Source organism: Mirounga leonina, unplaced genomic scaffold (genome assembly GCF_011800145.1).
Source record: "Mirounga leonina isolate KUSES-001 unplaced genomic scaffold, KU_Mleo_1.0 Mir_114, whole genome shotgun sequence".
NCBI lineage: Eukaryota > Metazoa > Chordata > Mammalia > Carnivora > Phocidae > Mirounga > Mirounga leonina.
Window position 1 is genome coordinate 46,168,981 of NW_023270265.1, and position 13,000 is coordinate 46,181,980.

Consider the following 13,000-nt stretch of genomic DNA (forward strand, 5'->3'; position numbering starts at 1 on the left):
CCCTCCCTCCGCCCGAATCCAAGTCTCTGGGGTCCTTCTCCCAAATGCATCGCAAGTGTGGCCTCCTCCACCGGCTGCCCTGTTTCCACCCTTGTCCAAGATTCTAGAACTGCAGTGTTCATACGGAGCCTCTAGACACATGTCGCAATTTAAATTTCAATGAATCAAAATAAAGTGAAATTTAACACCCAGCTCCTCAATCACACGAGCCAGGCTGCAGTGCTCAGTGGCCGCAAGTGGCCGGTGGTCACTGTTCCGGACAGCACGGGTACAGAACATTTCCACCCTGGCAGAAAGTCTGTGGGAAGCGCTGCTCCAGGACCTCCCAGGGAATGAAAATGGCCAGGATCCCTGCCTGCTCCTGGGTGTCCCGCCTCCACCCCAGTCCATCTTCCACATGGCAGGCAGGGTTCTTCCTAAAGCATAAATCCGCTCGCATCACACTTCTGCTTAAACCCTCCTATTGCCGATTGCAGTGGCCAGAGAAAAATTCAAGTTCCTTCCGTGCCCAACCAGGGCTCAAGTTCACCCAACAGTGAGCAGCATCTATGGAGCACAAACTATGTGTCAGGCACCAATCTGGGAGCTTGCGATAGGACACACAGGGAGCAAAACCTCAGAACTCCCTATGTCCCTGGAGCTATTTAGGGGGAGGTAGGAAAATAATAAGCCAACTGAATAAGTAAATGATAATTGTATGGAAAATGAAAAGTACCATGAGAAAAAGAAGAGCAGGAGGGTCACAGTGGCTTCCTTGCCAGGTGATGGGAGTGTCCCAGGCAGGAGCATCCCAGGGCAGAGGCCCCCAGGTGGGGGCAGGCCTCGGGTTTGAGGAACAGAGAGGGTCCCGTGGGACTGGAATGAGGGAGCAAGGGGACATGGCAGGAACCAGGTCACAGAGGATGAGAGCTGGCCACGTAGGGCCTTGGGAGCTGTGACAGGGACTCGGCGTCCATCTGAGTAGTGGAGAGTCTGGGCAGGGTTTGAGCAGAGGGATAGCCTCTAGCTCATACTCAGAATGCCTCTTCTGTAAGGAGTCCGGGGTGAGGGCTGAGGGTGTGGAGACCATTGTCCAGCCACTCACCAGGAGGATGGAGGCGTGCATTTGGATAGCAGCCACGGAGATGGTGAGGTGGCCAGAGTCTGCATTTAGTCACCCAATGGAGTGTGGGTGAGAGAGCCAAGCCGAGGATGGCTCCTGGCCGGGGACCCAGGCCTGGGGGAGGACGGAGGCATCGGGCTCTAAGGCAGGGAAGGAGGTGGGCAGCAGGTTTCCAGAGGTGGTGAAGGTCAGCCAGGTCAGGAGTGTGAGGTGCTCATGCACATGCTAGTGGTGAGGGCAAATGGGCTGCTGGATGTGACAGTCCAGAGCTTTGCAGAGCAGTCTGGCCGGGGGAGTGAGCTGAGGTGATGCCCCCTCCTCTCTCACCCTCGGCGTGACCACCCCTGCCCATGCTCATTTCCTGCCCTGGCCTCTCCAGGCAGCACTGCCAGCCCCCCCCCCCCAACACTACCCTGTCTCACGCTTTCCGTGGCCCAGACCGGCCCTGAAAGGACCTCGACTGGTTCTGCGTTGTCCAGCCTCTTCAGGAGGTGCCCGGAGCTCCTTGAGGACAGACACTCATCTTGCTCGGGGCTACGCTCCCAGCACTAGAACAGTCCCCGGCCCTGGTGAGCACTCAGTATCTGGAACACGGCTGACCAGCCCCCCATGGGCCTCTTCCGCCCTGGGCCCCCACAGCCACTTGCAGCTCTGCTAACACACTCCGAAGGTGGCAGTGGGGCCCCACTATCCGGGGGCCAGGGATCCAGGCGCTCTCTGCTGCTCTGGGGGACCCTAAGGGAAAGGAACATCCTTCCTGCACCTTGCAGGACCCAACCCTGAAGCCTCAGGGTACAAGATATTTGCACACGCGCGCACGCACGTGTGCGCGCGCACACACGCACACACATGCACGCAGACACACGTGCACGCGCGTGCATGCACACACACATGCACACAGACACGCATACACACATGCATGCAGACACGCGCACATGCGTGCATGCGCACACGTGCACGCAGACACGCACACACGTGCGTGCGCGCACGCAGACATGCACGCACGCACACATATGTGTGCGCTCATACACGCGCGCGGACACGCACATGCATGCATGCAGACACGCGCACATGCAAGCACACACATACGCACACACGTGCGCGCACACACACATGCACGCAGACACACGCGCACGCACACACATGCATGCAGACACACGCGCACACAATGCATGCACACACGCACACATGCATACAGACACGCATACATGCACACACATGTGCACACGCACACATGCACGCAGGCACACGCGTGCATGGACACGCACACACATGCACGCAGACACCCGCGCACACACATGCACGCACACACGCACAGAGGGTTTGACTCTTTTTCTCCTCCCTCCTCCCCCCCATCCATTCCTGGCTGAGAGTTTTAGGCAGGGAGCCCAGGAAAGCCTGAAAAACCAACTCTGCCTATGTGTACTTTTTAAAATGCCCTGCAGTATATTAAGTATTGATTATGAATATGATTTGTGATGAGGAGCGACTCTGAGACTTCCTTTTTAAGCAGCGGGACCAATCAAAAGGGATATAAGGGAAGGCACAAGCTTAGCTCATAGGAAGCACATCTTGTCCTGATTCCTGAGCCAATCCCACGAAGCTCTCAAGTTGTCAGGAAAACGCTGAAAAATGCTGATAAGTACCATAAGGCACAGTGGCAAGGTGTGCGTGCATTTGTGTGCGTGTGTGTGTGTCTGCATGCGTGTGTGCGTGCCTGCGTGTGTGTGCATGTGTGTGCGTGTCTGCGTGCATGCGTGTGTGCATGCATGTGTGTGTGTGCGCGTGCATGCATGTGTGTGGGTGTGTGCGCGCGCCACGTGTCTGCGTGCGTGTGTGCGTGCATGCATGTGTGTACGTGTGTGCGCGTGTCTGCGCATGTGTGCGTGCGTGTCTGCGTGCATGTGTGTGTGTGCGTGCATGTGTGAGCGTGTGTGCGCGCGTGCATGCGTGTGGGTGTGCGCGCGTGCACGTGTCTGCGTGCTTGCATGTGTGCATGCCTGCATGTGTGTGCGTGCATGCATTGTGTACGTATGTGCGCATGTGTGCGCACCCTTTGGCGGTGGGGGGAGTGGAAATGACTTTCCTTTTGGTGCTGAGTTTCCATGTCCTGGCCTCACTGCACACCCCTGGCCAGGCAGGGAAGGAGGCACAGCGCCCAGGCATCCCGCTCCCAGGGAAGGAGCACTCCCTGGAGGAGGCTCCGTGCCCCTCAGCTCCTCCCCAGAGGTCCTGGCCACGGCCACGCTGTAATAGTCGGTTGCTCCCTGGAGCCCTGAGGTCAGTTCCCTGCGGAGAGTGGCCTGGTTGGAGGACAGCGGGCTTCTTCATCTTCTCTGCGGAATATGGATGGATGGTCAAATCGTTTGTGTGCTATTTTAATATTTTTAACAAACGTCCTCTAATTCCCAGTCCAGGAAGCAGGGTGGGGGGGGAGAGGCAGTCAAGAGGAAGGGGTCTTCACCATCCCCCCCAGTCCGTCCGTCATGCAGGCACGCTGGAGCCGCAGTGGGGGGGGCGGCTGGCACGGGGCGCGGTGGGGGGTGCCAGGCTCCCCACCATCAGCTGCACCCGGGGAGGGGTCCTGGCTGCAGACCCCCCACCCTTCTCCCTGCTGCTCTGTGTTTATGGCTGCTTCCCATAGCGTTCCTGTCCCTCTGAATATACTTGGGGGCCACAAAGGTTTTCCTCCAGGTGTCAGATTGGAAACGGCGGGCCACAGGAAGGGGAACCTCTCTCTCCTGTATCTCAGGGACCAGGCTGGCCCCGCAGACACTGCAGGTGACCCCAGCTGTGGGGTCTGCACGGAGGCCTCACCCTCGCCTCCCGCCCCACAGCTCAGGTGAGCAGGACTCAGCGGAGGGACAGAGTTCAGGCCCCCAGCTTCTGGCTCACCCTGCAATTCCAGCCCACCTGGCCAACTGCGGAGCCCAGGACCAAGGGGCGGGGTGTTTCCAGAAAGCAAGACTTTCGGTGCTGAAATGAGGGAAGTCCTACGTAAATCAGGACCAGTGGGTCACCCTGATAAGGTCAGCCCCACCTCCAGTCACCCCAACGGCAACTCTCCAGAGGTTTTAGTTCGTTGTCTCCTTGTGTGACTGTTTCTGGATCTTGACATACTCTTCGGGGGGGCGGGGGGGGGGCAGGAATATGCTTTTGATTCTTGTAAACCCAGAGTTGCTTGTGAATTCCTAATTTGGGGGCCAGCGGGTCTCCAGGGCCGCTACTGGCGCCAGGCCAGGTCAGCACCTTGAAGGGCAAGGTCACCGCAGACGGTGAAGGACAGCCACGGCCCCGGGCCTTCTTGCTGGGTTTTGGCAAGTTCTCAACCGTGCTTCTCCCGAGTGCCACACACCTTGTCACCGTTCAGATGCTGCTGCTACCTTTTGTCTTCAGTGCTTTGGCTGATGCACTTGGAGGAGCTGAGGCTCGGTCCGTGAGCACCTGCTCCCCACTCAAGCTCTGCTGCGGCATATTCCTCACCCCACGCCCCCCAGACGCTCTGCTCCTGGCCATCTGGCTTTGCCTTAGCTGGAAGGGAAGGTACTGTTCATGACGGAAAACATTTTTGCAGAGCCTTCGGAATCTTTTGTTTAGCATTAGACCTCAGCTCTTGAAGTTACAAGCCAGGGACAGGCCACCTTCCAACTTTGTTTAATTTGTGACATTCTGTCCCACTGCCCCAGAATGTGATGGTCCTCCTAACGAGCAACCCAGTTAAAGGGGTTTGTGGAATTAGAAGGAGCCCATCAGTTCATTTTTCCCAGGTCATCCTGCAGGGTTAAGGCAGGTGGATTCTGCTTGGTCCGCCCTCCTGGCTAACTGGATGGTTTATGTGTCTTCTCCTCCCTGAAACATACCAAGCGCATGGATGTTCCCCTTCCTGACCTTCCCTGTACCCTCACCCTCTGCCCTGAGACTTTCAGGCCCCCCACTGTGCGCACAGCATTCTGATTTAAAACATAGGTAGAATGAAAATGCTTCACAATAACAGAAAACGGTGGGAAAATACAGTGTTCTAAGATCTTCACATTGCGTGGAAGAAATAAAAGTCTTAAATTATATTAGATGGTAATAAGTAGGGGATATATATTGTAATATCCAGGACAATTATGAAAACACAAATAAAAGTATAATTTAGCGCCAAGTTTATACAGGGAAAACAGCGATAAACCCTTAAAGAAAACATGAAAACAAAGGTGTGGAAAAGCAACATAAAATAGGTGCAACAAATAGAAAATAAATAGTAAAATTGTAGCTTAAAAAAAATCCCAATAGATTAATAATTATGTTAAATATAAATGGACTAAATACTCCAAGTAAGACTAAAATTGTCTTATTGGATTTTCAAGAACTTGATCATAAATTAGTTATGAGAGATTCAAATAAGAGCAAAAGATGATAACACCAAAAACTATGCCAGAGAAGTACCGAACAAAAAGGAGGAAGAGACAAACAGACAATAATTTTAGCAGACATTAGCACAGTCCTCCCAACAGACATAGAAAAGCAGTAAGGATAGAAGGCTGAACAGCACAATTAGCTTGACCTAATTAACACTGTATCCAACAATGACAGAAGACACCTCTTTAAGTGCACATTTAATAAAATGAACCATATGTTGAGTCATAAAGCAAACGCCAACGCGTTTTAAGGGATTTACATCATTCACAGTTAAGTCAGTCCTCTGATCTCTGCAGAATTAATCTAGGAATTAATAACAGAAAGTCAATTCCCAAAATTCTGATCACCTCTGCCCTGCTGATCATCTCTGCCCCCAAATCTATGTCAAGTTCTTTGTAAATCAGAGGCAAGCTTGAAAGAAGGAAAGGGAGCACTTCTCGAGCCAGACATAAAGTAGGAACTACAAGCCAGAGGGATCATTCATGAGCCAAGAGCACCTACGCCCAGGGAGGCAGGAGATGCAAGTGTGTGTCTTCAGGGCTGGGGGTTATTTATTTATTTATTTATGAAGATCTAATCGGCTTTATTAAGCAATTCATGAATCACGTTGCATCTCATTTGACAAGTAGAGGGGACCTCCCTGGGGCTGGGTTTTAATGCTCGTAGGAGGGGAGATACAGCTCTGACATACAAGAGACGGAGGTGAACTGAGAACTCTGAACAAAGCCAGGACCCTGGAAGCCTGGCCCTTCTTTCTAAGAGAGACTAGGAAAACCAGAGCTAAATCTCAGGAACAAAGCTTGACTGCTCAGAAAAGGTGAAGGTGGAAAAAGGCTCCCGTTTGAAACTGAAGCTCAAACCTACCCCACCCCAGTCAGATGGAAAGTTTCAATATATCCCAAACCAAAAAAGTCATCGCAAAATTTGGTTTCAGAAATGTGACCCCTTGGATTCAGGCCAAAGCAAAGACAAATGCTTTCCTGGAGACATTTTCCACCGCAGAGAACATGAGGCCCCCATAGCAAAAACTGGTAACACCAGCTGAAGAAAGACTCACAATAATTTCTTTAAATCACAAACTACACAAGGAAGCAATTACCAGTGAGTAAAAATCAGCAGATAAACAGGATTAGATCCCCCACGCACTTGCGATAATAGACCGGTTCAAATGAAATTATAAATCATACTTAAATTTATGACTTACATTTGATAATGTGTGAAACTACAAATCATATTTAAATCACACATAAATTTAAATCATTTATAAACCACATTTAAATAACAGAAGAGTTCAGTTGAGATTATAAATCAAACTTAAAGCATGTTTAAAATGATTATGTAAAGAAGAAATAAAAACCATATGGAAGGAACAAGATTCTGTGAAAAAAACGAGATTTGAAAATGAACCACATTGAAGTCCCACAACTGAAAATGATCCAAAAAAAGTCATTTAAAACCTAAAACCAATAGTTGAGCTCGCAGAACTGGTGGCTTAGACAAGCAGAAAGATTTGGTGAGCGAGGAGATAAATGTAAGGATATTTCACAGAGTGCGGTGCAGATATAATGTGGGGTGCTACTAGAATCTGGAAGGGAGGAAGGAATGGGGAAGGCGGTGAGGAGGGCCAGGCCGGGGGCAGATGGGATTGCAATGAAATGACTGACAGGTGCTCACCAGCAATGGGTCTCCATCCGGGCACTTGCTAGACCACCTGCCGCAGGGGGCTCTGGCCATCGCAACATCAGCCAACTGTTCTTGGCTCACTTCTCAGAGGAGGCAGGGGTGAGGTCTCTCCTCTGATACCCAGCCCAGAAGCTCGAGTGTTCCAGAAAGAGCAGCCCCCAGCTGGTGAGGGAGGAGCCCTGGAGCTGCTGGGATTGTGTGAAAGCCCATGAACCCGAGGAGCCAGAGGAAAGTGTCTCTTAGCAGATGCTAGTAAACTGGGATCATTTCCTATGGTGGTTGGACTGTTTCTTTGAAGATCCTGGTGATGTGGGGCACGGGGATTTATATGGGTCATGATCTGCCCTTCAGAACCCTAGCTCAGCAGGGCACCTGGCTCAGTCTGCCTTCGGCTCAGGTCATGATCCCAGGGTCCTGGGATCAAGCCCCACGTCGGGCTCCTTGCTCAGTGGGAAGCCTGCTTCTCCCTCTCCCACTCCCCCTGCTTGTGTTCCCTCTCTCGCTGTATCTCTGTCAAATAAATAAATAAAATCTTAAAAAAAAAAAAAAAAAGAACCCTAGCTCAGCCCAGCCCAGCTGTGCCCAGTCTAACCCAGCCATGCTCAGTCCAGCCCAACATGCCCAGTTCAGCCCAACATGCCCAGCCCAGCAAACTCCTTGCTGCTGGAGGGACAGCAAGTGGGGAGGAAGGGGGAAAAGGGAGGGAGTGGGAGGAAGAAGCAGAAAGAACTCAAAGGCACGGGGGACAGAGGGGAGGTCAGGTCTGTTCTGTTAGATTGGGTCAAGCAGGATGAGTTCCTGCTGCCACATGGAGGTTCCAGACCCCAGTGTGTCTAAACTGAGGCAGGACAGGTGCTCAGTTAGCACAGGGAGGCCCTGGGAAAGGAAGCGGGCGGGGGGGAGCCCAGTAGCCCCCTGGACCCACTGAGCTCCTCCCTCCCCATCTAGGAAGGGTTGGTCTGAGGCTAGGGGTAGGAGAGTCTGCCTGCTGGGGCCAAGAGATCACAGACACAAGACTTAAGGAGGTGGGGCCTGCAGCCAGGCAGGCCTTTTGCAAGGAACAGAGAGGAGAGCACAGCCAGGAGAGGATGCAGGGGAGGAGCGAGAAGGTGGAAGCGGGACAAGGATGGGCAGGGATGGAGTTCTGTATGTCTGTGGGCAGAAGCTGCAAGCCCAGGCCCTCCCCATCTCCTACACCCCCACCTCCGAGCCTGCTGGGGTAGGTGATGGCTTCCTCAGGGCCCTCCTTGGCCACGCGCAGGCTGGCTCGGGACTGGATGCTTGGAAGGGTCAGTTGGGAGTGAGGGGTTGGTAAGGGGAGGCATCCCAGGTGGAAGGACCAAGGTGGGGAGGGGCTGGGGAGGAGGTGTCTGCACCACGGCCAGGTACAAAGAGGCTGGAAGGGTCTCAGTTCAGCCCATCAAGAGCTGTGTCCTGGAGTCTCCAGATGGAGTGGAGGGAGCACTGGATGGGGAGTCAGGCCGGCTCCCGAGGAGCCTCAGCTCTGCGACTGACCCTCTCCCAGCCTCCCTTTCCCTGTGGACACTTGGGGTGTGATCATGCCTAAAAGCCTGGAGGCCAAGAAGCAGGCAGGGTGCACCTCCGGGGACACCCAGAACCACCCCTTCCTCCCCCATCCAGGTGCCTTCAGGACAATGCTCCTAATTGGCTGGACTGAGACCTGGAGTCCTTCCACCCTTGGAAGCCCTGTTACTGGGGTTACTCTTGGCTCCTGGGAGCTCCCTGGCCTTCGTGAGAGGTGAGTGGGAAGACAGTGGGGGTCCAGATGGGTGATGGGACATGGCCAGGGCCGTCCTCGCAAAGATTGGCTGAAACAGGCTTCCAGGCTGCAGTCCCCGCGCGGCCACACGGGGGCAGCACGGGGCTGAGTTTCGGTGCCTCCCGTGCCCCAGGTGAGCTGTCCCCAGAACCCCAGAAGGTTGGGGAGCCGGTCGCCAGCCCCCACCCTCACCCCTTTCTCCACCTCCTCTCCACACACTAATCTGCAAAATACCTGAGGATGTTAAGTGTCAGGGGGAGAGCGGCAGGTTTTTAAAAAGCAATAACAAGATTAGCAGATCTGAAAGGCCCCCTGACATCCTCCAGGCCCCTACCCTGGTCCGCAGCTGGGGAAACTGAGGTTCAGAGAAGTTAAGCCACTTGCCCAGTATCGTCCAGCTCCTGGTTTGGTTTTCTCTCCAGGCACCTGCTGCCTCCCTCACTCCACTGCTGGGTATTGGGGGGCGGAGGGTCCCCAGGCTTCGCTGTCTGGATGGGAGTGGGAACACACAACTGGCCACAGGGTCAGGTAGAAAGCCATGAATGCCGCACTAGGTGGGAGAGGGACCTCGTCATGCAGGTGAGAGGGAGGGTGGAATCCAGGAGGCCATCGTGGAGGAGGAGACACTTTAACTTGTCCTTGGGGTGGAGTAAGACGCTGACTCAGTTGAACAGTGGGGTGGGGGCACTGCTGGTGGAGTAAACAGCTTGGGCAAAGGCAGGGAGGGAGAAAATGAGCATCAGCGAGATACATGCTCTTAGGGGAAGGAGGAGATTACAGGCGGGACAGAGAAGTTTGCCACATCCTGATGTCTATGCAGGCTGCCTAGGTCTCTGTCTTTAGAATTGGGGGTTGGCTTGGCTTTGGAATTTTCCTGAATTCCATTATGTTGAAAGTACAGAAAATGGCAGTTCTCCAGATTATCTCATTTGGAGGTAGGAGTAAACAAATGGTCTCCATGGCGACTGTGGGGCCTAACTTGAGATGTCTGGCTGCCCCCTCTGAGCTCTGGAGGTCAACCCTGAGGAGGAAGGCAGCCACTCCCCATTCCTCAGTTGTGACTCGAACTCACAGCGGAAGGAGCTACTGCCGGCCGCAGGGGGGCTCTTCCTAACCTCAAAACTGGCTGCTGGGACAGCCCAGGATTCCGGGGCTCGGAGAAAGCCTCAGACTGAGGTGGGGGGGCCCATGGAGCAGGCAGGCCCTCCTGCTCCCTCTCCCGAGAAGGCAGGGGCTCCTCAGCTCACTTCCCCCGGTCCAGGTGGATGCAGGACACAGAAGGCGATGCAGGAAGTGGGGGCAGGAGGCCAGGGTTGAGTCTCTGCCTCAGTGTCCCCAGGAAGGCTGGGCATCAGGGGGCGGGGGGCACGTAGAGAGAAGGGGGGCTGTTTTGTGGATCCATTCAGCTGTTTCCACAAGGAAATGACCTTGAAGATGCCCCCTGGGCCTGCCCACAGCCCCCGTGCCTGCATCAGCCTCCCAGCCCAGACTCCGGAAGGCCATGTGACCACCCCTCTCCACCAGAGGCTCTGCCCTCTCCACCCACCTCTTTGGAAACTCAAAGTTCAGGGACTCAGAACTGAGGTGGGCAGGTAAAGACTCAGGTCCTGGAAACCAGCAGACCTGCGGCCAAGGACCACCTCCGCTGCTTAGTCGCTGGGGGCCCTGGGGCTCCTTATCTGGCCCCTCTCCTCCCTCTGTTCCCCCATCCATATAATGGTAGGCCGGAATGATGACAGGACCTCCCTTCTGGGGTGGAGGTGAGGATCCAAAGGGCCTCTCGAAGGAGCACTTGGCACAGGGCCTGGCGCTGGGCATGTGCTCAGTAAACAGCTGGTGCCACGATTACTCAGGCTACCGCTACCTATCCGGCCTCCCAGGGACAGATGTCCGTCTCTGACTCTCCGCCCCCACCCCCCATCCTGGCGGATTCTCAGGGCAAGCTCAGTGCTCCTGGCCATTCTGCAAAGTGCCCTCCAGGAGGTTTTGCTTACCATCAATCAGTCATGTTTGTTCCCAAATCCGTCCTCGGCCACTTGGGCCCGACCTCAGAAACGACGATCTCGTTAAACAGACAAAGCAGCAGTTCTCAACTGTGTTGGCTTCAGACTCCTTTGCACTCTTAAAAATGATGGAAGATCCCAGAGAGAGTCTGGGGACGTGGTTTCCGTCCATCCCTATTGACCGCATTGGACATGGAGGCGGATGCATCTGTAAAGCCCGTGCGTGCTCGGGCCCCAGCTGTGGGAGGACCTGGGGCCGCAGAACGTCGTCCCTTGGACATTCCAGAAGGACTGGGAGCGCGGGAGGGCAAATGACATCTTGGTAGGATCATGACACCGGTTTGGACAGGGGGACCTCCTGAAAGGGTTTCGAGGGTCCCCAGCACCCGGACCCCTGGGGAACCCCTGCTGCAGACTAACCACGTGCGAGAGCAAAACATGGGCTGCTCTCGGCACACCAGCCCGGAGGCTTTGAGGAAGTCCCAGCACAGATGAGGGAGATAATTTGAGAACAAGCACATACGTGAGGAAGGACTTCCCACTGCCCGGGAGCTGCCTCCCAGGGCCCGCGCCCCTTCAGGGAGCCCGAATCGGAACCCAGCACTGATTCATCACGACGCTGCTTCTGCAAGCCCCAGCCCTGAGCTCCTGTCTGCACACTCACGTGTGCAGGAAAGGCTCTGGCCCTTTTACTAAAGACAGACAAATTAATGCGCTTTAAATAGTGTAAGTAAAAACAACATGTTTAAAAATGCTTATATGGCTCAGTAGGATTTCCCACTGATCCAACTTGCCGGATTAATCCCACAGTTACAGATGCTGCCAGAATGTGGACCCCACCCAGCCAGCCCGTGCTCTCCCACCGCCGATTTCCAGGAGGTGAAGACGCCAGCCTTGCCAAGGCCCGGAAGGGTGTGCCCCGGGCAGGGGACAGTGAAGGCATGGGGTGCAGGGCAGGGCTCGGCGTTGTGAGGATGGCTTCTAGGTCAGCGCTGGCCCGGAGGGGTGAGTGGGGGTGGCTGGGGGCTCAGGGGTCAGTCAGCAGGGCGGGTCAGGGAGGGCCTCGGGGGCATTGGCAGGGCTCCGCCTTTTATCCTAAGCGAGCTGGGAGGTTGAGGAGGGTTTCCTGGCAGAGAGGGACATGGTTGGAGGGATGTTTTAAAAGGTTGCCTTGGCTGCAGATTGCAGGGAAAGAGTTACAGTGGGAGGCCTGGCGGGGCTCCCCCCACTGGGGGTGGGATGTTTTTACATGTAGGTGGTTTTTTTTAAAAAAGATTTATTTATTTACTTGAGAGAGAGCGTGCATAGGGAGGGGCAGAGGGAGAGGGGGAGAGAAGCTTTAGCAGACTCTGGCCCAATCCCATGACCCTGAGGTCATAACCTGAGCCGAAACCAAGAGTCAGATGTTCACCCAACTCTGCCACCCAGGTGCCCCTTCATGTAGGTGACAGAGTGAGGCCCACAGACCAGGAGATAAGTGCCACTGAAGAGTTTGTTATTCACAGCTCCCAAGAGGAGAGGGCACACATGCCACGCAGGGCCACGTGGGGGACCAGCAGGTGGGCCAGGAAGAAGTGGTTTCCAGGGAAGAAATGGGTGCAGAGGGTGATCAGGCTAAGCAGGGTTGGGACCGGCCGGTTTGATGACTTGGCTGGGCTCCAGGCTAAGGGCTGTCCTGGTTGTCTGGCACCTGGCCCTGGGGTGACCCATAAAGGAGGTGGTCTGGAGGAGGGCGCTTGGATTGGCTGGTTTGCATATCAGAGGCTCACGCAGAAGGGACTTGTTTGCCACCTCTAGGACATAGCTGCCCCCCGGAGGGTCAACGAGTTCCCAAGACGTCAAAGAGTCATGAAATACAGAAACTGAAACCATGATTAATACAGGGCTGGTGGCGAGGAGTGGTCAGAATTGGGGGGCAGAAGCAACAGAACGGTGGCTTCTGGGAAAGAGGAGAGGAGCAACCCCTGGGGTAGGGGGAGGGAGTGGCTGTTTAGTCAAGCTCGTCGGGGAGGATGGGACACAAGGGAG